Source organism: Podarcis bocagei, assembly GCF_964188305.1.
Source record: "Podarcis bocagei genome assembly, chromosome: 3".
In the NCBI taxonomy this organism is placed as follows: domain Eukaryota; kingdom Metazoa; phylum Chordata; class Lepidosauria; order Squamata; family Lacertidae; genus Podarcis; species Podarcis bocagei.
Window position 1 is genome coordinate 53574909 of NC_138127.1, and position 25089 is coordinate 53599997.

Consider the following 25089-nt stretch of genomic DNA (forward strand, 5'->3'; position numbering starts at 1 on the left):
AAAAGTTAATTTTGGATTTTGCTGGTATTGTGTAAACATTCTAGCCACCTAGCTCGACTTGTACAGGAGCTGCATTATGTTTTTAATTAATTGATAAAAACAGGAGGTTTTCTGCTGAAAAATATACAACAGAAAATTTTCTAAATTGAGGATGCCTAGATCAGGGCAAAGCTAGATTATTTATTTATTGAATTTATATACCGCCCTATACCCGGAGTTCTCAGGGCGGTTCACAGAAAATATCACAATAATATAAAATCAAAATAAGAATAATAACCCAAAAACACCCCCTCCCAAAAAGAGCCACATTTTAAAATGGGTATAGGATGTCAATCAGGTCAATCAAGGGCATGGTTAAAAAATAATGTTTTTACCTAGCGCCTAAAGGTGTATAATAAAGGCACCAGGCGAACTTCCCTGGGGAGAGCATTCCACAGATGGAGAGCCACTGCAGAGAAGGTCTGTTCTTGTGTTGCCACCCTCCAGACCGCTTGAGGAGGAGGTTTAGGAAGGAGGGCCTCAGAAGATGATTTCAGGGTCTGGGTTGGTTCATATGGAAGAGGCAGTCTTTGAAATTAGACACCATTCATACAGTTATCAGTCTGGATCACGACCCTAGCAAGTGGAGCAAGAGGTCCATTTGTGCCACACACCTGCTATTCACGTTAGAAGAAAAACTTCCATTGGTGTAAATAGAGCTTTTACCCCAATGCAAGTAGAAGGTAAGCTCAGAAGGGAGGGGTGTATGCAAGAGAACCATTTGGCTATGCTCTATTTCCACTGGCAGGAGCACCATGTCTCTGAATGCCAGTTGCAGGGATCTGCAGGTGGGCAGAGTGCTGTTGTGCTCATGCCCAGTTGCAGACTTCTCACAGGCATCTGGTTGGCCACTGAGAACAGGATGCTGGACTAGGTGGACAACTGTTCTGATCCAGCAGTCTTGCCTTATATTCGTATATATGCTGTCTTGGGTTTCATGATGGAAGACAATCTGGATATTAGTTTTTTTTAAAAATAATAAGAAGTTATGTTTAGGGAGCTACAGCTGAAGAGCAGCTAACTAACGTTTTACATAAATAAGATTTTTTTTTGTCTGTCTCCAGTCTCTGTGGGCTTTGAGCATGCAGCAGCCGTAGGAATACATTTGGCAAAGCTGATTTAGGCAGGGAACACTGTAACTGGATGCCAGCACAAGGTTATAAAATCTGCTGCCTGTCACAATTAGCAGTTTTGCAGTTATTGAGAACGCCCGACTGAACAAACTCAGCAACATCTGTTGAACCTGCTGCCTTCGCTGAGATGCAGACTGGGGTTGTTCTCTCCCATTTTAAAAGTGTTTTAAATGTGACAAAAGAGGGACAAAATGAATTGGGGAAATCATGCAATGTAATTTGTTCATTGGACGAAGCAGGCCGGCTATTGGAGGGTCATATTCAAAGCCAAATGAAACATACAAGGGAAAATGGGGACAGGCTTCATGTTAAATGGTGATGAAGGAAAGAATAATATAGCAGTTCATGAGATATATGAGTAATCCACTACTAAAAGGTTCAGGGACATGCTGCACCACAATTTTTTGAAAGCTGTAACACACACACTATACTGAAGGGTCTTAATTTGTTGTTTGCTACTCTCATTCTCTATGTTACTCACTCATACTTGAATACAGTCAGAATTTCATTATACACAACAACACTAGCCAAGTTAAGAAATGGGCATGTGTTCATTGGGGCTTACTCCCTAGGAAGGCTTCATCTGCACAGACTTGTAATTCTCAGAGTGGTTTAACAGTCAATCCCTCTTTCCAGGGAACTGTAGCTCTGTGATGGGAATAGGAGTTTCGGCATCCTTAACAAACTACTGTCCCCAGCCAGGATTTTGGGGAAAGCTACAGATGTTTAAGATGGAATGATATGGCTTGAACCACCTTTAGGAAAGCGCCTTTAGCTCTCAAAAATGGCCCATCTTGATCCAGCCAACTGAACCTCAGTATTAAGTATACATTAATCACACAGGAGGAATCGCTAAATATAGTGGCAAGCCACTTATTAAATATACAGTGGTACCTTGGTTGTTGAACTTAATCCATTCCGGGAGTCTGTTCGACTCCCGAAATGGTTCAAAAACCAAGACGTTGCTTCCGGTTGGCTGCAGGAGCTTCCTGCACTCAAGTGGAAGCCACGTCGGACGTTCAGCTTCCAAAAAACGTTCGCAAACTGGAACACTCACTTCCGGGTTTGCAGTGTTCAGGAGCCAAAAGGTCTGACTACCAAGGCATTTGACAACCAAGGTATGACTGTAGTTTGAGGATATGATCAAAGGATAGGGAAGCCCTATGCTAGGACTCCACACATCTCCATTATACTATCGACCATGCTTTCTTCTCTACCAAAATTCATGCCAAGAGCCTTTCCCTCGCCATATACAGTAGGGCTGGACTTTGGGACTGAAGTGCCCCAAGTCTAAGACCCGGAGTCTGTCAAATATCACACCTGAGACCCCCTCAGCCAGCTTAGTAAGGGAAGCCACTGGTATATCAGTAGCAGTTAAAGGCGCCAAGTCCAGATTGTAGGTGGATATGCTTGGGCTCAGTGCAGGATAGGCTCAGGGGATGCAACTCTCACAAGACATTAACATATGCTCATTTGTTGGTTAATGCCAGCATTCATTGCCTCAGACTAACCCACATATTCCAATTTGTTGGCATGAACACTCCTTTTCAATAAATTGCTTTATTGGGTCTAGTTTTTTTCAACGTTAAATTCATTATAAAGTAACTTCTTAGTGACAGAGAATCTGCTTTGTATGTCGAAGGTCCCATACTCAGGGAAGGCTGACTGCTAGCCAAGATGGCTGTGCTCTGCCTCCATAGTCAGAGGAGGTAATGCTTCTGAATACCAGTTGCTGGAAACAGCAGGAGAGGAGAGGGCTCTTCTGCTCAGGTCCTGCTTGCAGATTTCTCACAGGCAACTGGTTGGCCACTGCAAAAACAGGATGATGGAGTAGATGGCCCTTGACTAGATCTAGCAGTCTCTTCTAATGTTCTTATGTCGCCTGTCTGAACCCCTGGAAAGCTGATTCCAGCCTGTGTAGGCATCACCGAGCTAAACTGACCAATGATCTGACTCAGGATAAGGCAGCAGTTACATTCCTGAGGAGTTTTACTTCATTACAAAGCAAAGTGATAGGATATTGATGGGGCACCATTCCAATAGTTCTAACCCCACATATCAGGCTATTTTCTGTCAAGAGTTCACACATAAATTCTCCATTTTAAGGCATTCTTTAATCTGGATTCTTATTTGTCTTTCAGATTCAGTCTTCATGAAGACGGGTGGGAGGCAGAAGGCAAACAGTGCAAGCCATGTATGCCAATTTAGATTAAACAAATTCAGTGGTACCAAAGTAGCTTTAATACAGTGCACTAAATTAAATACTTTGTGAACAGGAGACTTCAAGTCTCACAGCCCTATTAATGAAGTATTTAAACTAAGCCTCACATTATAGGATGGGGGCGCTCATCTCTGTCCTAGTTCATAGGACCACCGAGCCTTGTTTTCATTTGCACAAAGATTCCACACACGGTCTGCACAATTTGAAATCCACCAACTGAAACACAACTCACCAGCCAGTCTGCAAGAATCCAAGAACCTAACTGCCATTGGTGCCTTTAAAAATCTGGTTGCCGGCAGCCTCCTTGCAGCAATGACAACGAAGTACTCTTCCTCCCTCCTATTTATTTAATTATTTGCTAAAATGTCTACATTGCCAACTTCAAGAAAATATCATGATGGTGAAAAGCAAACAACAAAATAACACCCAGAAAATAAATACAAAATGCACCACAAGCCTGTAGATTGGATTAATAAATCAATATAGTTGGATCACCCCAAAGGAAATGCCTGAGTGAAAAGTTTTAAGAAGGCATCTATCTGGTTCTTCCATTGTGCCAAGAAATGCATCCTTGCCATCAGACACACAACTTGGCAGCTGTTTGACAATCCTGTTTTAGTAATGTCAGGCAAGCAGCAAAAAACAGAAGGTTTATCAGGTCTTTGGTGAGCTGATGCTAGTTTGGTGGGTCACCATTTGTAGATACTCAGAAAAGCAGGCTCGGCAGAAGGTACTGCTTCACTTTACATGGTGCAAACCACTTTTTGTGCTGTGGTAGGTAAAAATGATCAATAGGACCAGGCTGCTGATAGCTTTGCATGGATGTTTCGATCCATCGTTGCCAATGCATCTATCAGATAACAGTGTTCTATCTTTCTTTCTTTCTTTTAAAAAAAGTTAAATTCTCCCTTCAATTCTGTTCCAATAAAAGCTGGATTCTCCATCCCATATACATCTTCATATGTTTATATATTTTACCAAATATATTTTGTTTCTGCTAGCCATGGTAAGGGGCAAGAGCTATGAGGATAACTGAAAACCAGTCTTACCATTCACAGAAATTCTGCTCTTCTCGAGTTGCTGGGATTTTGGTTCACCCCATGTTTTTGAAAACATATTTGTGGCCTTAAAAGACAGAAACTTGCTTTTAAAATACTTTAAAAGCTGATGTGCTGAACCTTCTGATTATTGAAAAATGCTGCATTTGTGGATTGAAACTACAGAACACAGATGATGCTGCCTGCAGCATCCTATTTACTCTTTAACAACAACAACAACAATATTAGAAGCCTCCTCCTTGCACATTTGGGGCATTCCTGGGCCTGCTGCAGACTGCATGGCATAGACAAGAGCCTTGGATGACTAGACAGGGATGGCCAGATCGGCACCATGAATGAGGAATGCTGACTTCTAGGCATGCACTGATGATAACTTTACCACACACCAAAGCCTGGACCCTACTGAATAGGCCTAGCATAGCTGTGTGTAATGGGAAGCCAAATTCAAGGCGAAAGTATTCTGGAGTCTCCTTTCAACAAAATTCCATTGCAGATGCCAGTCAGTCAGACCCAAAATCACCACCAAATTCTCTCATTTCCGCCCCCATGCCTAGAATATGCTGTCAAGTTTATATGTATTGTCTTGTAAAAAGTCAACCCAAATGTTTGATTTGCCATGAAAGGCCATGTTTAGAAGCTGAAACAGTCGGCTATTGAGTATTGTTAAGGGTTATAGGTGGCTCGTCAACTCAATATTCACCATTGGCACATGTTACCAGTACCTTTAGGTTGCTACTATTTTGCTTATCTTCTTTCTTCTAAAAAGTTTCACCTACTGATTCCTGTGTATTATGCTGCTATTAAAACCAACGTCCAGACAAGTTGGCAACCCCTTCTACCTAGCATATACAATACATGTACCCTGCAACTCTTTGCAAGCCAATTGAAAATGCAAGAGTTGTATTAACAGAGCAATATAATCCAGTGAATGCAGATTTTACCCTGATTTTTCATTGTTACAACAACCATGTAAGGTTTTTTTATTATAGCCTAGGAGGTAATAACTAGCCAGCAGTCTCCCAGGAAGCTTTGTGTCTGAGCAGAGATTTTGCATTCGGGTCTCTGTAGTTGAATGTCACTACTCTAGCAGCTACATCATTATTCTTACACACTTGTAAAAAAATATTGTCCTTGTTTTCTAGTGAGGGGTTTCTCTGCAGACGATCACGGCATAGAACTGATCAGCAAGACAAGAGCTAAGCAAATATATGAGAGCTCGGAAGATGGATGACTCTTAGAATAGAGCAGCCTCCATCAACTCCAACCAACATACCCAATGCTGAACTACCAGCCCCCTTCATCCCTGACCATTAAACCTGCTGGCTGGGGCTGATGGGTCTCGTGCCAGAGTCCAACAAGAATAAAAATCTGGAGGATGACAGGTACCCCGTCCCTGCTCTAGGGCAGACCACCAGGAAACTAAGCTGAAGACCAAGGAAGTTTGATGAAGTACAGTGGTACCTTGGGTTACAAACGCTTCGGGTTATAAACACTTCAGGTTACAGACTCCGCTAACCCAGAAGCAGTACCTCGGGTTGAGAACTTTGCCCCAGGATGAGAACAGAAATCACGCGGCAGCAGGGCGGCGGCAGTGGGAGGCTCCATTAGCTAAAGTGGTACCTCAGGTTAAGAACGGTTTCAGGTTAAGAACGGACCTCCGGAATGAATTAAGTTCGTAACCTGAGGTACCACTGTATTGATCGGAAAATATGGTCCCTGAATCTTCATTAGAAGCTCTTCCTTCCATTATTCTCTACTGTTTCCTCAAACTCCATTCTCCCTCCACCTAGTGAAGATTTGTTGGGTTCCTTCACCAACACACAACTTAGTTCTTTCTGCTTAGATTCTAGAACTGTCTGGAGGAAGCCATCTTGATTAAATGAAATAGAGGAAGAAGGGTGCCAAGCAGTTTATCAACAAAGTGGGCCAACCAGAGGTTCAACCACATGCTTATAACCTCCTGAGCCCAGAGTTCCAGCCAACATCCAAGATAAGTAGCATGTCCCCCTGACAGCTAGGGGCAAAGGAGCAGGCCAAGGTAACATGGAGGGCATTCTATTTCCTCTTTGTGTCATGTCCATGCCTTTCAATCCCAATACTTCTGATGAGAGGGGAAGTTCAACTAGTCCATCCATAGGAAGCTCATGAAAATGTCAACACACAAAGAAATGGGGCTACTTATGTACAAACCATGGCAGTTATGCCAGGAAGATTGGAAACTGCAAAAGAGAGATGTTTGTCCCTGTTGAAAAGACATGAATTCAAGTCATTTCTCTGTTATAATTTTATTTGCTACCCAGTATAAAGGAGTGATTTTTTAGGGCAGTGATGCCCCCCCCCGACTTATTTAATACATTCTTATGCATGCTGCGGATAGATACCTAGAACTGATTCTTCTTACAGATCATGTGCATGTGTGTGTAAGAGAAAAAGACAGAGGAGAGAGAAGGGGTGGCATAGAAAGAGTGTGTGGACCATGCAATCCTGTAACCTCTTCCCACTTTCGTTCCTTCCCCACTACTGGCATACAACCCCAGATAAGTTACCGCTCAGGGAATGTGGGTCTTGAAATTTAAAAAAATCCCTCACTCTGGTTCATTCCACACTGACAATACTTTGGCATGCCATAAATATAGGCCTGGTCCATGCAGTATGTTAGAACTTCCATACCCTCCACTTCACCTCCAACACACAGCTTTGCTTTATTTTTATGCATCTTTCATGTTCTGCTTTTCAAACAAGACATATGAGGTTCCTTCACTCATTCAGCTGCAAGGGACACACATGATACAGGAGCCAGGAAGTTATTGAGAGAAGAAAAAACTGATAAGAACAGATTATAGTTTTGTTTGATGTTTCATTAGTCCCCTGACACTAATAATATTCTGAGTAAGAGGGGTGAGAGTTTAGTTTGAGACTAGCCTGACCAGGGCTGAACCCAGAATCTATTTACCACGCCAAGATTTGGCCCTTGAACATATGAACTAAGAGTGCCTCAGAACATGTATAGAGTGTATCTCCATCACCAAAGAATTACAATAGACTGCCCACTCATAAGCTGAAAGTTTAAGGATTCTAGGAGTTTGAGCGCAGCTTTTGGTTTAGTTTAAATCCAGACCTTCCTTTTCCGCAAATGACCACAGACGAAACCACTTTTCTGATGCAGAACTGAGGCTCCTCTCCTGTGTTCTCATAGGGAATTACTTTTGACTAACTATGCATAGAGATTAGGCTATGAATGGGGAAAAGGAGGTGTGCAGCAGAAGCAGTGCAGAGATTGGGCAATGAAGAATGCTATGGAATAACCACATCCCTGTGACAATAATTTTCTGATTGATTCCAATTTAACATACATAGTATGAATGAAGTACAGAAACACAAAGGCAGGTTGTCGACTTGTCAGGGCCAATGCTGGAAAGCTAGACTGGGGGAGTGAAGAAGTACAAAGGCCATTATGAAGGGAGTAAGGATTTTGTCACACAAATTACAAACAAATATATGCTGGGGTTTGCAGGCAACATTTTGGGTGAGTGCCCAATACCCCTTCACCACTCCCCTGGAGACCTTCCTAATACAACGCTATAATGGAAATTAAGAAACTAAAACATTTTACAACTCTTTGAAGAAAGATCCCATTAATTCAAATTTTAAAAGAGCATAGAAGTAGTGGTCTTGACTTGAGTAGCCCATCTACCTAAAAATTATCCTGAGAGACCAGAAACTGACTGGAAGGAAAGGAATCCTAGAAGCTGAGAGGTAAGCAGAAAAGAGTGTTGAGGCATCAGATCTCATGGCTTCCTGGAGAGAAAGATGGAGGGAGAGCTGACTTTGAAAGGAAGATGCCATCCATCACAATCTGCCACCCTTCTCTCCTTACCCTGTGTATTGTCGTCGCCCCCCCCCCCCAATTACACACACATACATGCCTATTGGCAGAGTCAGCAATTCCGCCAGGACACTCTAAGCAAAGACTGAAGATTTCAATCACTCCATCAGTGTATCAGCTATGGGTGGGTGGGCAACAGATTTTGATTCTACCTGGGGAGAGATGCTCTGCTGCCCTTCTAGCCTAAGCAGGCTGGCAAGGATCCTGCTAGCTGTAGCCTAGTCTCTCTCTCTCTCTCTCTCTCTCTCTCTCTCTCTCTCTTTCTCTCTCTCTCTCTCTCCTCCAATCTCACCCTCCCCCAATATTTCCACAGAAATGGGGAGAAGAATCTGGCCAAGTCCAAGCCCCCCTGCCGATGCCGCAGAGTGCATGAAGAGGGTGGCTGGGTGGCGTTCAGCCAGGAGAGGCTCTGCCTGGTATAGAAAGGGGGGAAGCATGCCTGGCTCTCCCTAGGAAAGGCAAAGAGGCTGTCTGTCACCCCCTCTCACCCCCCCTCCCATCCCTCCGTGGTGTCCCCTTCACACCAAAGCAGCTACTAGAGATTCAGTGGGTGTTTCTCCTCTTTTCACCCCCCCCTCTTTCTGAAATTGGTGGCATGTTAAATTCCCTTAGGGGTTGCCGCTGATTATTTAAAAGGAAAGAGTTCTAATCCAAGATTTGGAAGCGCTTAAAAAAACCCCATAACATTTTTCTTAAATGGCTCTACACGTTGCCAGGATTATGCATTAGAGATGTGAGGGGTGTGAATCGGCTGGCTGGAGACTTTCAGGGAATCAACCCAGATACCTCTCTGGGAGGCATTTGAGGGAATTACAAAACCAAACCACCCAGCATCTTTTCATCTCTGAAAAACGGACATGTGCACATTTCAGGAGCTCTGCCACCCCTCTTTTCAGCGCTACACCCCTTTTTACGAAATTTCTCCCCACCCACCCGGGAAAAAAAATCTCCTCTTCCCAACCCCATCTTCTGCCTCTCTGACTCGCTCGGTTTCCAACCCTTCGCTCGCCAAGCCCGGCAGCATCCTTCTCCTCCATCTGCAGCCCCCGTGTGTGCGTGTGGTAGTCGGTCCAGGGAAGACACCCCGGCGAGCCTCTCTCGCTCCCCACCCCTTTCTGCATCACTGGAGAGAAACAACACCCCCCCCCGCCGGCACCCAGCACACCCGGAGGCGCGCACCTCTGAAGGCGCCGCCAGCCCCCCCCCGCTCGCCCCCTGTCGCCCTCCGCCCGCGCGGAGCTCCCTCTCCCCTCGCCAGGCTCCTGATGGAGCTCTCGCCATTCCCCCCTGCATGCATCTGGGTCCCTCCAAAAGCAGACATTTTGGGGCCGGGGCTCCGTGCGCGGCCGAGATTGCCAAAGGGAAAGCGCTCCGGCGTCTTACCCGCCCCCGCCTGGCTGCGCGCGCTCCGCCCTGAGCGATCCCGGCGAAAAAGGCTGGCGCCGCTGGTCCCTAGCGGAGCTGCTGGGCTGCCATCCGCCCAACTTCAGCACCCAGCCGGCAGGGAGAGAGAGAGGAAGGGAGGGAGGGAGGGAGAGGGGGGAAGGAGAGAGAGGGAGCAAAGCAAGGGAAGGAGGAGGAGGGTGGAGAGCCCAGACCTCAGTCTGCGCACGCGCCTTGCCGCCAGCGCTGGCCCCGGCACAGCAGCTGGAGTTTCCCCGCTTCTCCCGAGCGTGACTCACTCCTCGCTGCCCCCCTCCTCCGCACACACGCCGCCGCCGCCCACGCCCCCCCCCACGCGCCGCCTCCCCCCTCCCCGGGGAGATTCCGAGGAGGTGGGGGAGGAGGCTATCTGGCGAGCGGGGCAGGAGGGAGGGGGAGTTGCCCAGACTAGCCCCCCCACCCCACACCCACCCTCGGGCTGAGTTTTCCGGAGGAGAGAAGGCGGCACGTTGAAAAGATCCCCGCGAGCAGGCCAGCGGGCCACGTGTTTGTGCGGGGCGCACGCGCGTCCAGGTGAGCGCCCGGGCGAGGTGGCGGGAGCCGCTCCAGATTTATTTGCTCATTTATTTGTTTCATATCGGAGAGAGGAAACGGCTAAGTTTCGGCCAAGCAAGAGAGAAGAGCTGCCTTTTTCCGGTGGGGAGGTTGGCAGCCGAGCTAGATTCGGACTTGGGCGTCCGAGCGCAGCGGGCGGCCGTGTCGGGAAGCGGAGCTGCCTCCGGAGCCCGGACGACGCTGAGAAGTCCGGCAGCTTATACTGCTGGGATGGATCCGGGGAATAAAGAGCAGACCACCCCCCAGACACGACATCAGGGGCAGCCTTTGACTGAATGCGCTACGGTCCACCTAGTCCAGTGGGTCCCAAAGCTCCCTACCCTATCAAAAAGCATTGTCCACTAAGGAAGATAACAACACAATAGAATTCCAAACAGTTACAATTAATTGCACATTTATTTGAAATTCAGTTTAAACTATTTAATTTAATCGATTCGACACTGCTTGATACAGTGGTACCAGTTGCAGATGTGTGCGATGTCCATATGCTACATATCAGCTGTAGGAAATCCAAATATAACCATGATGTTTCACACAGTCAAAATCTGTGAAGCTGCCTCTGGCAAGTCAACCAGAAAATGGATATGCTGTTATTTTTTTACCTGATGTTACAGATGATGAGGAGGTGGTGAGAGGCCTGTGGATATTCATTGTAGCAACCCCAGAAGGAAAAGAAAATATTGTGACCGATCTTCTGTGCACTTTCTAAAACACGGAAACTGCTCCAACCCAGCTGCACATTGGCGAAGTATGGAAAAGCACTGAGTTACATTCTTGTCCCTTCTCAAGAGCTGCTATTCAATATATACAGGGGGGTATTTCAGCAAGCTGAGATTAATTTCCAGGGCTAATCAAGTGACAATTTTGTTAGGGAGAAAAACATTTTGAAAGAGTTCTGCATTTAGTGCAATGTAATGTTAAAGAGAGCTGGTCAATGGCTTTAAAAAAATATAGTTCAGTTTCATTTTCACATTGTGCGAGCAGGTGTTTTCTGAAGTGGTTATGAAAGAGAGAGCGGGGGCTTTGATAATGGCTGTATTCTAGCCGGAGCAGCACCTAGCATTTGAGAGAAGGATGGGCCATCCTGTAGCTCATATATAACGTAGGGCTTAATAATGATATCTAACACCAGTGCAACATAATCTTCATCCTTTGCCCAACTTGCCACAAGATCAAAACTGCAAGAGTAGAAGAAACTCAAGTCAACATAGTAACACTGATAGACATGCCCACAGCATTCCTGGAAGTTCTTGTCAGCAATCATGATGTTGCACACTGACACTGCGCTCACAGTACCCATGCACCAATCAGTGTGCAGCAGTGGCTGAACAACACCATGGAGTCACCCAGATCTATACTCCATGCACAATTTACAACCCAGTAATGATAGCACTACACCACCTGTCCAAATCACACTGGTACTGCAAGTACAGGCTCAACATGGAAAGCCCAGGAGAAAGGCTTGAGTCCTGCTGTAGGAACATAGGGTGCACCCAGCACTGCATGCAAGGAGTTCCACTCACATGATGAGACTTCTGTCTCCTCTCCTTGTAGGTCCTGAAAGTCTCCCAACCCTCTGGATGTTGAGTTGGGAGTTACAGAGGAGAGACAAATCCAAGGAGAGAGAGCTTTGGATATTAATCAATACCTCTAGGCCAGTCTTTGCCAACTTAGTGCACCCTAGATGTTTTGCACTACAACTATCAGCCCCAAACAGCATAACCATGCTAGTTCAAGTTGATGGGCATTGTAGTCCAAAGGACTTGCAGGGCTCCAGATTGGCAAAGGCTGCCCTCACCTGAGGGGACTTCCCTCATATAATAAAATGATTGTTTATCTCAAGCATATTGTCCTCAACAACTTGAAACACTGATAGGATGCAAATATGTCTAATAATAAATAGCTATGTAATGTTACATATTCTTCTCTTTTATTTATCTGTATACAGTGGTTCCCAAATGGCTTAGTTGAGGAACAAGTTGGCTCCCAAATGCCACAAATCCGGAAGTAAGTGTTCCGGTTTGTGAATGTTTTTCGGAAGTTGAACGTCCATTTCAGTTGTCGGCATTGTTTCTGGGGCCAATCAGACAATCGGAAGCTGTACCTTGGTTTTTGAACGTTTTGGAAGTAGAATAGACTTCTAGAACGGATTGAGTTCTGGAACCAAGGTACCACTGTAATTTTGTTTGTGTGTAATCTTCACAGTCAAAAAATTGCAGGATTTAGAGTACAAGTGAGTATATTATTTTAGTTTTTGTTGTGATTTATGTGGAAATTGTTTGGTTTGGTTTTGTATTTTTTAATGCTTTATTTATGTCTACATTTGTTACATTGTAGTTATGCATTTTCTCATCTTGTAAGCCGCCTTGAGCATATTTTGAACTATGGAAAGGCACATAAAATTATGTATGTATGCATGCCCTGATAGTTTAATGGAGAAACTTCATAAGGCGGCCTAACACATGACTCAGGAGCACCACCAGAGAAAGAAGATTAAACATGAAGGGAACACAAACACTTAAACTGAAAGTAAACAGGGAAATAGCTCTGTTTGCAGTTTGGCAGCAGAAAACAGAGAGAGAGAGCATCTAAGTTTGGCCCAAGTAATGCATGGCTATAAACTTTGCTTAAAAGTCTTGGGAAAGTAATGAGAAGATGCTTGCTTGAATAAGGTCTAAATGGGCTGTCAGAGTAAAGTCTAAATGGGCAGTCAGAAATGAACGGCACTGTGTCTCACTTCTTGCTAGCTCTATGATATGCACTAGCATTCATCTGAATCTGAAGGAAGTTAGGGGCATGGGGAGCTGCCTTAAACCATGTAGACAACTGATCCATTTAGCTCAGTATTGTCTGTATTGAGCGGCAGTAGTTCTCCAGGGTCTTCACCATGCACAGCAGGTGCTGTGCTATTGAGCTGTGCTCCTCCCCCTTGTTATCAGCTATGGCTGTCCTATCATAGGCCAGGATCTTGGAAGTGCTTTAAAGGTAGGTGGATGCAAGGCAGTTCAATACGTAATTTAGAATTAAAATCAAATGAGGCCCCAACGGCACTGAAAAGTTCACAAATATTATAGAATAGTAGAAGTTCGCTGTTCAGAGCTCTGCTTCTCTTCATGAGTGCTCAGCTCCAGCTCCAGTCTCTTCATAGAAAAGCTCTGTTCCGAAGGCACTGCAAGCAAGACTGTGCAGTCGGTTGCTGGGTTGCAGAAAATGAGATGCACACACCCCTTGTGCTCCTTTATCCGTTGGCTACAATACCATTCCTTTTTTCCTGGTGGGGCAGGGTGTGCTTCCTTCAATGAGAAAACCGTATCTTTCCCACTGTGTTTTTTCAGACAAGGGGATTTCCAGACATCATGGTGGCATGATCTGACAGGGGACATACCTCATGTATAATGTATAATGTTTAATGAAGGTGCCAGCCAAACCTCCCTGGGTTGAGCATTCCAGAACTACAGAAAAGGCCTGTTTGTGTATTGCCAGCCTCTGGACCTCTCAAGGAGGCACACAAAGAAGGGCCTGTGATGAGGTGGGCTGCTCAGTGGTGCCCTTGTGGAGCCTGCAGCTGGAGCCCAGCATGGAGCTGTCCAGGGCGCCTTACTTGGCATCAACACTAGTCCCAGACCTAGTGTTACTTTGCCTTGCTCTTCACCCTGAACCTGAACTCTCCCCTTGGGTCAGAGATCCCCTGCACTGCTGAAGCTGTTGTGTGAAACAGGACACTTGCTTCCAATGGCCTCCCTGCCTTATAGGGGGAGGGGTGAGGTGGTAGGACTGCTTCCAACACATGGATTTGTTTTTCTGTTGCTCCTTTTTCGGCCCTAAAGAACCATGGACGTGTTTCCAGACTATTCAGGAGTGCATAAAGGTAAAGGTACCCCTGCCCGTACGGGCCAGTCGTGTCCGACTCTAGGGTTGTGCGCCCATCTCACTTAAGAGGCCGGGGGCCAGCGCTGTCTGCAGACACTTCCGGGTCACGTGGCCAGCGTGACAAGCTACATCTGGCGAGCCAGCGCAGCACATGGAAACGCCATTTACCTTCCCACTAGTAAGCGGTCCCTATTTATCTACTTGCATCCGGGGGTGCTTTCGAACTGCTAGGTGGCCAGGCGCTGGGACTGAGCAACGGGAGCGCATCCCGCCGTGGGGATTCGAACCGCCGACCTTCTGATCGGCAAGTCCTAGGCGCTGAGGTTTTACCCACAGCGCCACCCGCGTCCCACAGGAGTGCATAGATGTGGAATATAATATTGGTCCATTCATGCTTCGTACACAGAGAGGAAGGCTGGGAGTGGGGTATGGGCAGTTCATACATGTGGAATCAATGGTGCAGTTCAATGGATCAACCCAGGGACTCAACAATATTGATGGGAATTACCGGTATTTCACAATTTTTTTAAATGAAAAAAATCTAGCTGTTGCTGGTTATCACTAGCACTCTCAATTGGACTGATATTATAATGGAAATTTCCTGCATTTGTTGGTCCCCCAGGCACTACAAGCCATGCTAGTACATTCAGATACACTAGGCTAGTAGTAGTGTCTGTGGTGGGTGACTAGGAGATCAAGTCCTTCATGCTATTCCTGCAGAAATCAACAACAATCATGAACTCATGGGGTCATGGGTTCACATGTGTGCCTAAGATTATTTACAGAGGACCTCTTCAAAGTGCCCTCTGGAGTGGAATCCAGAGGGTGGTGATGAGAGACAGGGCCTTTTTGGTAGCAGCCCTGCTACAGTGCCATTCAAATAGGTTTCTCTCTCCCTGCCCCACAGTTTTAGTGCCTTTTAGTGTTTTATTAGTTTTCAGTGACACAGTGCTTGGGTTTAAAAGAGAACACTTTCCCTCAGTAGACAGTTTTAATACAGATCATTGGAGTTGACATTCTTGGTGTGAGGAAATCTCTTCTTATATACAGTTACATACAGGGTGGTGTGTTTTTTTAGTGATTGCTTGATGAGATGCATTTATGTATTTTAATTCTTGCATTTCTGATCCTTTTATAAGTCACCCAGAGGCTTCAGTGTACAGTAGGGGACACACACAGATAGGACCCAATTTATTCAGTGTTGGCTGCAGTGTGCTTTAAAATCCTGCATGCTTTGGCATCTGTGCAATAATATCCAGATCACTGCACTCATGGGAAGTACATGCCACATAATGCTGCCCTCTTCTGTACACACAGTGCTTATACAAAGGGCCGCCAGACCTGCTGCGTTCTGCAAAGAATAGATTGGGTTCTTTATTAATAAGCTGTCCTGTGCATGCTCTAATTATGCCCCATTGTTCTATCCTAGTAATTTAGAAAGGGAGCGAAGCCTGAAACTTGGAGAAAGCCTTTGGAAGAGACAGGAAAGGCTGTTAATTAAATGCCTCTTATTTGTTATTTTTAAATAAACACCCTGATTGTTGAAGAAAAACCAAAAACAGCCATATAAAAATAAAAATCTATGTTGAGTACAGGTTGGCAAACTCTCAATTACAGATACTTCCTGGGCTGGAAATCCCAGCATCAGAATTTCCAAGGCATTTTTTAAAATGCCACTCAGGAAACAACAAAAATTATGTTTTCTGTCTGACGCCAAGGCGAAGATTCAGCAGGGACTGTGATTTGGAATTGATATAGATTTTATTGTTTCAGCCAGAAAGCGATAGCAACCACAATTAAAAATGAACCACCACACAAAATTACAAGAAGAGTAAAATAAAATATGAACAGCATAATATAATGCAATATATTAAGCAATAATGTAATCATGGGCTAACAAATCTTGATATCAGATCCTTATAATCAACCATACATTTCTGCATATATATTTTTGTCGCATTCTGGCAGCACTTGCAGCAACGGCTTCCATCTTGTGCCTGAGGCTGGAGTCGGATCCACCTGGGAAATGATGGATTTTAGAAAACCCTGAATATCAAGTTGAGCTGCTCATCCCTGATTTAGAAGACAAAGGCTGAGGAAGTAATGATACATTTAGTTCTATGAGGCAGACTAGAGATTTCTTACAGAGCGTTGAACTGACACTGTTACACATGTCACATAATACCCATTCCACACTTGTAAGAAATGGTGGCATCTCCTACACTTTGGAATTCCCTGCCTGTTGACATCAGGCTGGCACCTTCACTGTAGTCTTGGTGCCTGCTTAAAACATTTTTGTTTAGGCAAGCCTACCCAAACATGTATTTTGTTTCTTTAGCTGCTGCTGATATCTTTAGCTCCTCCTGAATATTTTTAATTCCTGTTTTTAACTTTTTATCAATAGTTTTTCCTTGTTCTCTTTTATACAGCTGCAAACTGTGTAGAGGCTTTCCCCCTTTTAAAAACAATCAAGTGGTATATCCATTTTATTAAATAAAGTCTTGATTCCAATATACTATCCTTTAATGCTGTCTTTGTATCTCGGGGAGTGGGGTGAACTGGTAATAACATTATTGTGGTTCAGTCCTGTTATAACTGAAGATCAATAAAATGCAGTTAAAAAAACAAAGTGACCTAAAACTCTATAGCAACAACTAGTGAAATTGTGGCTACAGCCATTCCAGTGGAATTCAGCTAAAAGCATTTGGGTTCTCTTCTTAAGCAGATTGCATAGGAAGTCAGTTTCAAAATGACTTTGACTTCCAAATAACCTTGTTCTTTCATGCAACCATAGCCAAAGAAATTGCACAGCCATCTCATCATGCTTGCTTCATGATTATTAAACACATGTGATATACTGTATTTTTCCATGTATAAGACACCCCCATGTATAAGACGACCCCTATTTTTTTTAACCCAAAATTAAGAAATTAAGTTTTTAGAAATTTAGAATTTTTTTAAGAAATTAGCTTTTTTGGGGTGGGGTGGGGGAAGGTCACGTCCGCCAATCGCTCACCCGCTTACCTGCCACTGTCGTTCACTTGCCACAGCCACTGCCAATCATACACCTCGCTGCAGTCACCAATTGTCTGCCTGCTCATTGCCACCAACAACCCACTTGCACACTTGCCGCAGCTGCCAATCACCGCCCGTCTCGCCACAGCCGCCAATCGCCTGCCCAATTGCCACAGCCGCAGCCAATCACCAGCAGGCCTTGCCACAGCCACCAATCACCCGCCCCATCACCACTGCCAATCTCTTGCTTGCTGCTGCCATTAATCGCATGCCCCCCCCTGCATTCACTTTCTGTGTATAAGACGACACCCAATTTTTGCTTAATTTTTTAAAGCAAAAAGCATCGTCTTATACATGGAAAAATACGGTGTGTGTGTGTGTATGATTGCCACCTTGCGTCCCATACAGCAGCACAAGTTGTCTGAATATCAGACGGCCTTTTCCCTGGTAGTGGCACAAATGGTTGTGGCATGTGGCTGCAAGGTGGGCAGAGGTGAGCTTGACTGCTTTCACATCAGACAACAATCAAGGCTGCATTTGCCATGCAAACGCATGTGGGCTTTCCAAGAGGGACATCTGAACAAACAAATAACCTGTCTAGTAGTCCAGCATCTTGTTCTCACAATGGCCAAACAGATGCCCACCAGCAGGACCCAAACACAAGAGCGCTCGCCCCTCCTGTGGTTTCCTACAACTGGTATTAGAGGAAGTGTTGCTGCCTCTTAAGTGTAGAGAAAGAGCATAGCCATCCTAGCTAGTAGCCATGAATAGCCCTCTCCTCCATTAATTTGTCTAATCCTCTTTTTAAAGCCATCTAGGTTGGGGGCCACCTCTGTCTCCTGTGGCAGTGAGTTCCAAAGTTTCACTGTGATGTGTGAAGAAGCATGTTCTTTTATTTGTGCTGAATCTTCCAGCATCTGACTTCATTGGATATCCATGAGTTCTAGGGGGGTGAGAGAGGGAGGAAAGCTTTCCTCGATCCACTCTCTCCATGCCCTGAGTAATATGAAAATCTGCATTTTAGAGCACCCCTTTCCAAATGCTTGCAGCATCCCTAACAGCACGGCACAGCACATTTGGCTGAGAGCAGTCGCAACATGGAGAAGAAACCTGTTGATATTTGTACATCTGTAAAAACTGGCCCGACATCTTAGCCTCACATATCTTCACACAGCTGTTGTGAGACTAACACGCTGCACTCAGAACCACAGAAGAAAGGCCTCTTCTTAGGACAAAGACATTAAAGCCATTAGAAATGACATAAACACATTCCCTTCAAATGTCCCATGCAGGTGTGACCTGGTAGGTCAGAGGACCGTGTCCCTCCTTTTCATCCTTTGGCTTGTTTCCTGGCTTGTTCTTCTGTGTCTCTGTCCATCTCCATATTTATCATTTTTTTGTTCATTTGCTCACATGCTTTTGTGTTTATTTTCTTTTTTTTTTTTTGCTGTGGTTTCTGGGTTTCTTCCTCCTGTAATAATATTGCTTTCTGCTTGTTTGTTTTTTGTTTTCTTGCAGATGAGGAGCCTTGTGGATGGGAGATAAGGATACCAACAAGGGCCTTTGTTCTTTGTGGGAAAAGAGCCATGCTTGTTGCTCACTATTAAACCATTACAAATGATAGGAAAACATTGTCTTGCTGTATTTCAAAGACACACAAACCCAACAACGGTGGCTTTCTGATAGTCAACAAGTGTTGAGGTCCTTCTTTGGAAAAATAAAACCCCAAGCAAAACAGATATGTTTTATGAACAGTGGCATATCAATATTTGAATAAATAAATGTTAATAATCACAAAGTGAATATCATAATTTTTTGAGGGTGGTGCATTTTAACCCAATCCTGGAGCCCAATCCTGGCAAGTTTTCAGCACATGGTCATCCCTTTTCAATTGTATTTTCTCACCATTAATAAAGCTTTGCATCAGATACACTTATTAAAATGTGTGTGGTTTGCAAGCAATTGCAGCAAGCTTTGCTTCTTTCCCATCTGTCTCCTGCCGGCACCAAGAGTTGAAGTTTTCTGGTTTATCTAATCCAGGCATAGGCAAACTCGGCCCTCCAAATGTTTTGGGACTACAACTCCCATCATCCCTAACTAACAGGACCAGTGATCAGGGATGATGGGAGTTGTAGTCCCAAAACATTTGGAGGGCCGAGTTTGCCTATGTCTGATCTAATCCTTCTGCTGTGCTAGGAATTCTGATAAGATAAATTTGGGCAGATTCCATCTGACCCCTGATAGTCATTACCAACTGCAATGAATTTTAGGTGTCTTTTAAATTTTGTTTTTTTATTTGTTCAGGCATTTGGTTATTTGACTGCAGGAGCTGTTTTGTCACTCTCGTGATACCTGTTAAATTTGAAATGTTGTGGTTGTGGTCTGATATTTCAGGTTGCTTTCTTTTATTATGTATTATATATGGTTATGTTGTACTCTGCTCCAGGGCTAGTTTTAATGAAGAGTGGGTTATAAATTACCTAAATCAATAAACCAATATTTGTTTCTTCAGAAAATTTCTATGCCACTCTTCAGTGCAAGAGTTTCAGGACTGCATATATATGAAAAATTAGAGCTGTGTTCTCTCTCGCTTTCTCTGAACCTGCCTTGTTGACTGACATCAATCAACAGAACATCAACAGAAGTCAACAGAGTATATAATGCCAGAATTAAAACTAGTTTACATCACATGCCCAGACAAATTATTTTTTAAAAGGTGTCCACCTGATTCTAGGATGACATCAGGATTGACACGGGGCAAGCTTCTTTCGGAAAGGCATTTATCCCAGGGTGCTACAACTAAGAAGGCTTAAGGATAAATGGACATAAATCTGACATCAGGAATCACAAGCCAGACAAGCCAGTAGGAGAACACTTTAATCTCCCAGGACATTCAATACAGGATCTCAAAGCAGCTGTCTTATTACAAAAGAATTTCAGAAACAGACTTGAAAGAGAAGTTACTGAATTACAACTTATCACTAAACTGAAAACTATGGTGAGACCTGGTCTTCATAGAGATATTGGATGCATACTACCGCTTGCTTTTTCCTGTGGGACTAATTGCAGTTGTTAACTTGCCAATCAGAAGGTCGGCGGTTTGAATCTCCACAACGGGGTGAGCTCCCATTGCTCGGTCCCTGCTCCTGCCAACCTAGCAGTTCAAAAGCACATCAAAGTGCAAGTAGATAAATAGGTACCGCTCCGGTGGGAAGGTAAACGGCATTTCCGTGTGCTGCGCTGGTTCGCCAGAAGCAGCTTAGTCATGCTGGCCACATAAAGCAAGATGAGCGCCGCAACCCCAGAGTCGTCCGCGACTGGATCTAATGGTCAGGGGTCCCTTTACCTTTACCTTTAACAGTCGTCAACAGGTTTACCATACCCATTGAGTCAATCATTCATTTCCTACTACCCTCCTGGGAAAACCCCCCACCCCACCCTCCCACTATATATAAGGGTCTGGTGACTTCTGTTTCAGTGTATCTGCATGCACATGAAAGCTTATGCCAAGAACAAACTTAGTTGGTCTCTAAGGTGCTACTGGACAATTTTTTATTTTATTTTTTTATTTTATATTTCGATTAAGAAGGCTTAGTGATCTAGTTTACGTCAGAGGGCTGCAGAGGAGAACTTCACACTGGCAGGCTGCTGTAGTACAAGTTCAAGATTCATGGCTGGGTGGGAAACATGGTTCTCCAGATGTTGGACTACAATTGCTATCATCCCTGACCATGGGCCATGCTGCCTGGGACTCATGGGACTTGGTGTTCATCAACATCTGGAAGGCCAACCCTGACTTTCAGGCATGGTATTTTGAGGAAACACCCAGCAAAAATTTGAAATAAATCCACAATGATTCATTTCTACTGGGGGGGGGGGTTAGGCTTCCAGTTCACTTGGAGCTTATGCCTCCTGTTGCCAAATCCTATTCTTCAAAACCAGAATTGGGGAGAGGGGGGCGGTTAAAAAGAGGAAGGAGCTTTGTAGATGTTGAAAGACATTCAGTGATCACTTCTCATGTTCCCAGACATTGTCCTGGCACTGAAAACAGGGACTTTGGAAATATGTGCCAATCAGGGGGGAAACTCAAGTTTATCTCAAATTAGTCCCTGACTACTCCCAATCAGAATGGACGGGGGAATTATTTTTAAAGATGGGTGCATGTTTTATTATCATTCCAACCACCACTAATTGACTAGGATGTGTCCCCCCCATACGATACACCATAGCAAAGAAAGCCCCACACAATATGTGGTATCTGCAATTCACAATTAGAGGGCTTTGAATATTCAGTCAACCAAGCCCTTAAATTGGCTGAACACTCTGAACTGCTTTATTCATGTTTTTTCCAAGGGTCAGCAAAGACACTAGGAAGTGAACCATGCTTCCAGCAGAGAGGGGTCCAAACTGTTCATAATTATTGCTTTGCTTTCTTCTGCTTGTATAGCAACTGGCTATTTGCTGGAAATGCCAAATTTAGAAACTTGAAAGAACTAATTAAAAATCCAATTACTTCCATTAGGAATCTCTGACCTGTAAAAAAAATTTTTTTGGAGCCTCCTGGATGCTAAAAATAGCCCTGAAACCCTATGACAATTTGACAGAAAGTATTTGGGGGTGGGGCATGGATAGATTCCATGCAAATAACAGAATCACCCGCTGCATATTTTCATGTAGCCCTTCTGATGTGTTGCAAAGGAAACGTGACCAAGTTATTTGCAAGCAAAAACACGTCTTAATGAGCTTTCTCATTAAATATTTGCTTTTCGTTTGCAGCTTTGTAGATGTGCTAAATTTTTGTTTTTGCAACAGAAATTGGCAATCTCATGCCCCAAGCTAAGAGGAGAGCTGAGCAGCCCATCTAGAAGCACCATGCAGCACACTGCACTGAGTTCAGCCTTCTTACAACTGTAGCACCTCAGGAAGATCATATGACTGAACCTTCCTCAACGTGGCACTGTTAAGACATCTGGGGCTGCAACTTTCAGAATTCCTGACCAATGACCATGCTGGTTGGGGCTGATAGGATAAAGAAGAAGGCTGAGCAGTGATATGACTTGTTCCCTCTGGGCAAAAGAAGCCCATTTTCCAAATATATATATGGTCAACTGTTTCCTCTGCTGAACATGCATTGGGTAGTCTTCATTAAATTAAAATTGCACCTCATCAGCTTTTTCTGATTCACTTTTTCTGATATTGGTGAACTGCTTCTTTTGTCTTTCATTGTAGAATAAGTCTTACATGGAGTCAGATCATTTTCTATCTAGTCTATACCAACTGGCAGTGGATTTCAAGACAGGTTTCAAAGGAGCCTTTCCCCAGCCCTACCTGTAGATCTTTGGGGCTGAACTTGGGACCTCTTGCATGCAAACCATGCAGTTTATCAACGAGCCATGACCATTCATCAGAGAGACAGGAATGTTCAGGCACTGGGTGTGTTACCTAACTGGCTGCATCAAATGTACAGGCCAAGAGCAGATTATCCGAAGCCTCCGTTTAATATTTGCAACTTTTAAGAGCGTTTCATTTACATAATACTTCCAACTTTATAATGAAATTTGAAATGGGGAACTGTGCCGTTAGATCTTTCTGCCTTATCACATGCTTGGCATTCTTAATGGTCATTCATTTTTCAGAATATCCCCAAATCTTGTTCCAGCTCTATAATTTCATTTTGCAAAGAAAAAAAGGCGAACCTTCTTTGCAATCTGTGCATGGCAAGTGGCTATTAAACCAAATAATTCAAGATTCCAGAGCCAGGCTCTTAGGCCCTTATTTGATCTTTAATCAATTTTTATTCAGGCAAATATCATTTGCTGTCAACGACTTCAGACTGAATAATAGCCCTGAAGTGCCCATTGATCCTCAAAGTGCTCGACCAGCCCTAACCCCGTTGAAGTTAATAGGATTTTTGTTCTTTATATTACCTCTTGCTGTATCCCCAGCAGTTTTCATAATTGCAAGGAGCTCATCCTAAAGTGCCAAGGTTAACCCTTTCTGTGCATTTGTCCTTGTGGGCAGGAAGAGGCTGAACAGGGAGGAGACAGGCACCTGTGCTTACTGAAAGAAGATGTTCATTTAGCTCTAGGGGCTTCAGGGTTTAAACCAGGAATGACATGGAAGCGAAGGCACAGAAAAAACTCAATATGGAGGCCAAATGGCCGAAATATTGGGAAATTCTGGAACAAGATGGAGAGAGAATAAAATTGCAGAGCTTTGAAAAATTGAAAAACAAAGTGCGAGATTGGCTCCATTATCATCAAATAATGGAGGCATACAAATTGGACAAAAAAGTTGGTTTCCAGGTGGAAAAATCAAAATTGGAAACAGAATTGTTAGATCCAAAAACCAAGAATTTGTCAAGAATGTATAACTTGCTGTTGAAATGGAACACTCAGGATGAAACGGTGAAATCAGCTATGATTAAATGGGCACAAGATGTTGGACATAACATAATGATGGCTGACTGGGAACGGTTATGGACCACAGGTATGAAATTTACGGCATGTAATGCCCTAAGAGAAAATTTAATGAAAATGATTTACAGGTGGTACATGACACCAGTTAAGCTTGAAAAAATCTATCATTTGCCCGATAATAAATGTTGGAAATGTAATGAGTCTGAAGGTACATTCTTTCACCTTTGGTGGACGTGCCCAAGGATTAAGGCTTTCTGGGAGATGATATATAATGAAATGAAAAAGGTATTTAAATATACATTCCTTAAGAAACCAGAGGCCTTTCTCCTGGGCATGGTTGGCCAATTGGTGTTAAAGAAGGATAGAACTTTTTTTATGTATGCAACAACAACAGCAGCAAGAATACTCATCACGAAATATTGGAAGACACAAGATTTACCCACCAGGGAAGAATGGCAGATGAAGTTGATGGACTACATGGAATTGGCGGAAATGACTGGCAGAATCCGAGACCAGGGGGAAGAGTCGGTGGAAGAAGACTGGAAAAAGTTTAAAGACTATTTACAGAAATACTGTAAAATTAATGAATGTTAGAAAAATGTTGGAATGAAGTTATATGGCTTTAGTAGAAATGTTACAAGGAATTAAGTATAAATAGATTAATAGAGCTTTAAAGGGAAAAATATGGTTAGAATGTGTTAAGACAATTATAGGATAGAAAACAGAGGAAGAGGGAAAGGAATTGCTGAAACAATTAACAGAAATGGAATACAAAAAGGGAGGTGTGAGGAGGTCGAGGAAATAAGGGAAAGAAAGATAAGATGTTGAAATTGGATTGTGTTTTAAATGGTTTTTTTGTTTTGTTTTGTTTGTTTCTTTTTTGTATTGTATTGTATGTTTTTTCTTTTTTGGTGTTTTGTAGTGTTGTGTTTAATTTGTTGGAAAACTAATAAATATTATTTAAAAAAATAAAAAATAAACCAGGAATGACAAACACTTGTAAATTTCTTGAAACTTACCCAGACAGCATTTTTCATTGTGGAGATGCAGAAAGAAAACAATAGTTTTATAGTTTCTTTGAAGTTGTTCCAAGATCAGGTTTACAGAACACTTTTTTTTTTAGGCTTACAGTATTCATACTTGCCTAGATATGGTAAATGTAGCGAATCTTTATTCCACATGCCTGCTGTACCAGAGATGGGTATAAGGATTTCTCCTCTTGTTCCCCTCACAGCAGCACCAAGGACAAGGGAGAGCTGGCAGGCAGGAAGGAGTGCTTAACCCTTCCCCACCTACTGATTCTCCCAGAGGCATACTATCTCTGACAGGATGGGTAGAGCACAGCCATCATGGCTTGTAGCCATTGAAAGGCTTATCCTCCAATGAATTTTTCCAGTCCTCTGTGAGGGAAATGGGGGTCTTCTAACAACTCTCGGCACCTTTAACAAAC

General features: G+C 43.8%; 1 protein-coding gene and 1 long non-coding RNA gene across 6 annotated transcripts in view; one reads left to right on the top strand and one right to left on the bottom strand.

Moving 5' to 3' along the window:
* RGS17 (regulator of G protein signaling 17) overlaps positions 1 to 9983 on the bottom strand; it is a 64904-nt gene extending 54921 nt beyond the window's left edge. For 2 of the 5 annotated variants that reach the window (XM_081187242.1, XM_081187240.1), the window contains exon 1: positions 9721 to 9823. The gene's annotated coding sequence lies outside the window, so the exon portion shown is untranslated. Of the gene's footprint in view, positions 1 to 9720 lie in introns of all 5 variants that reach the window. The other 3 variants (XM_081187246.1, XM_081187245.1, XM_081187244.1) reach the window with 3 other exon arrangements.
* On the top strand, positions 2816 to 11276 carry LOC308583365. Its single transcript, XR_014006177.1, has 3 exons — positions 2816 to 3852; positions 6295 to 6489; positions 10950 to 11276. It is a non-coding gene; the product is annotated as an uncharacterized lncRNA (long non-coding RNA).
* The last annotated feature ends 13813 nt before the right edge of the window (positions 11277 to 25089 follow it).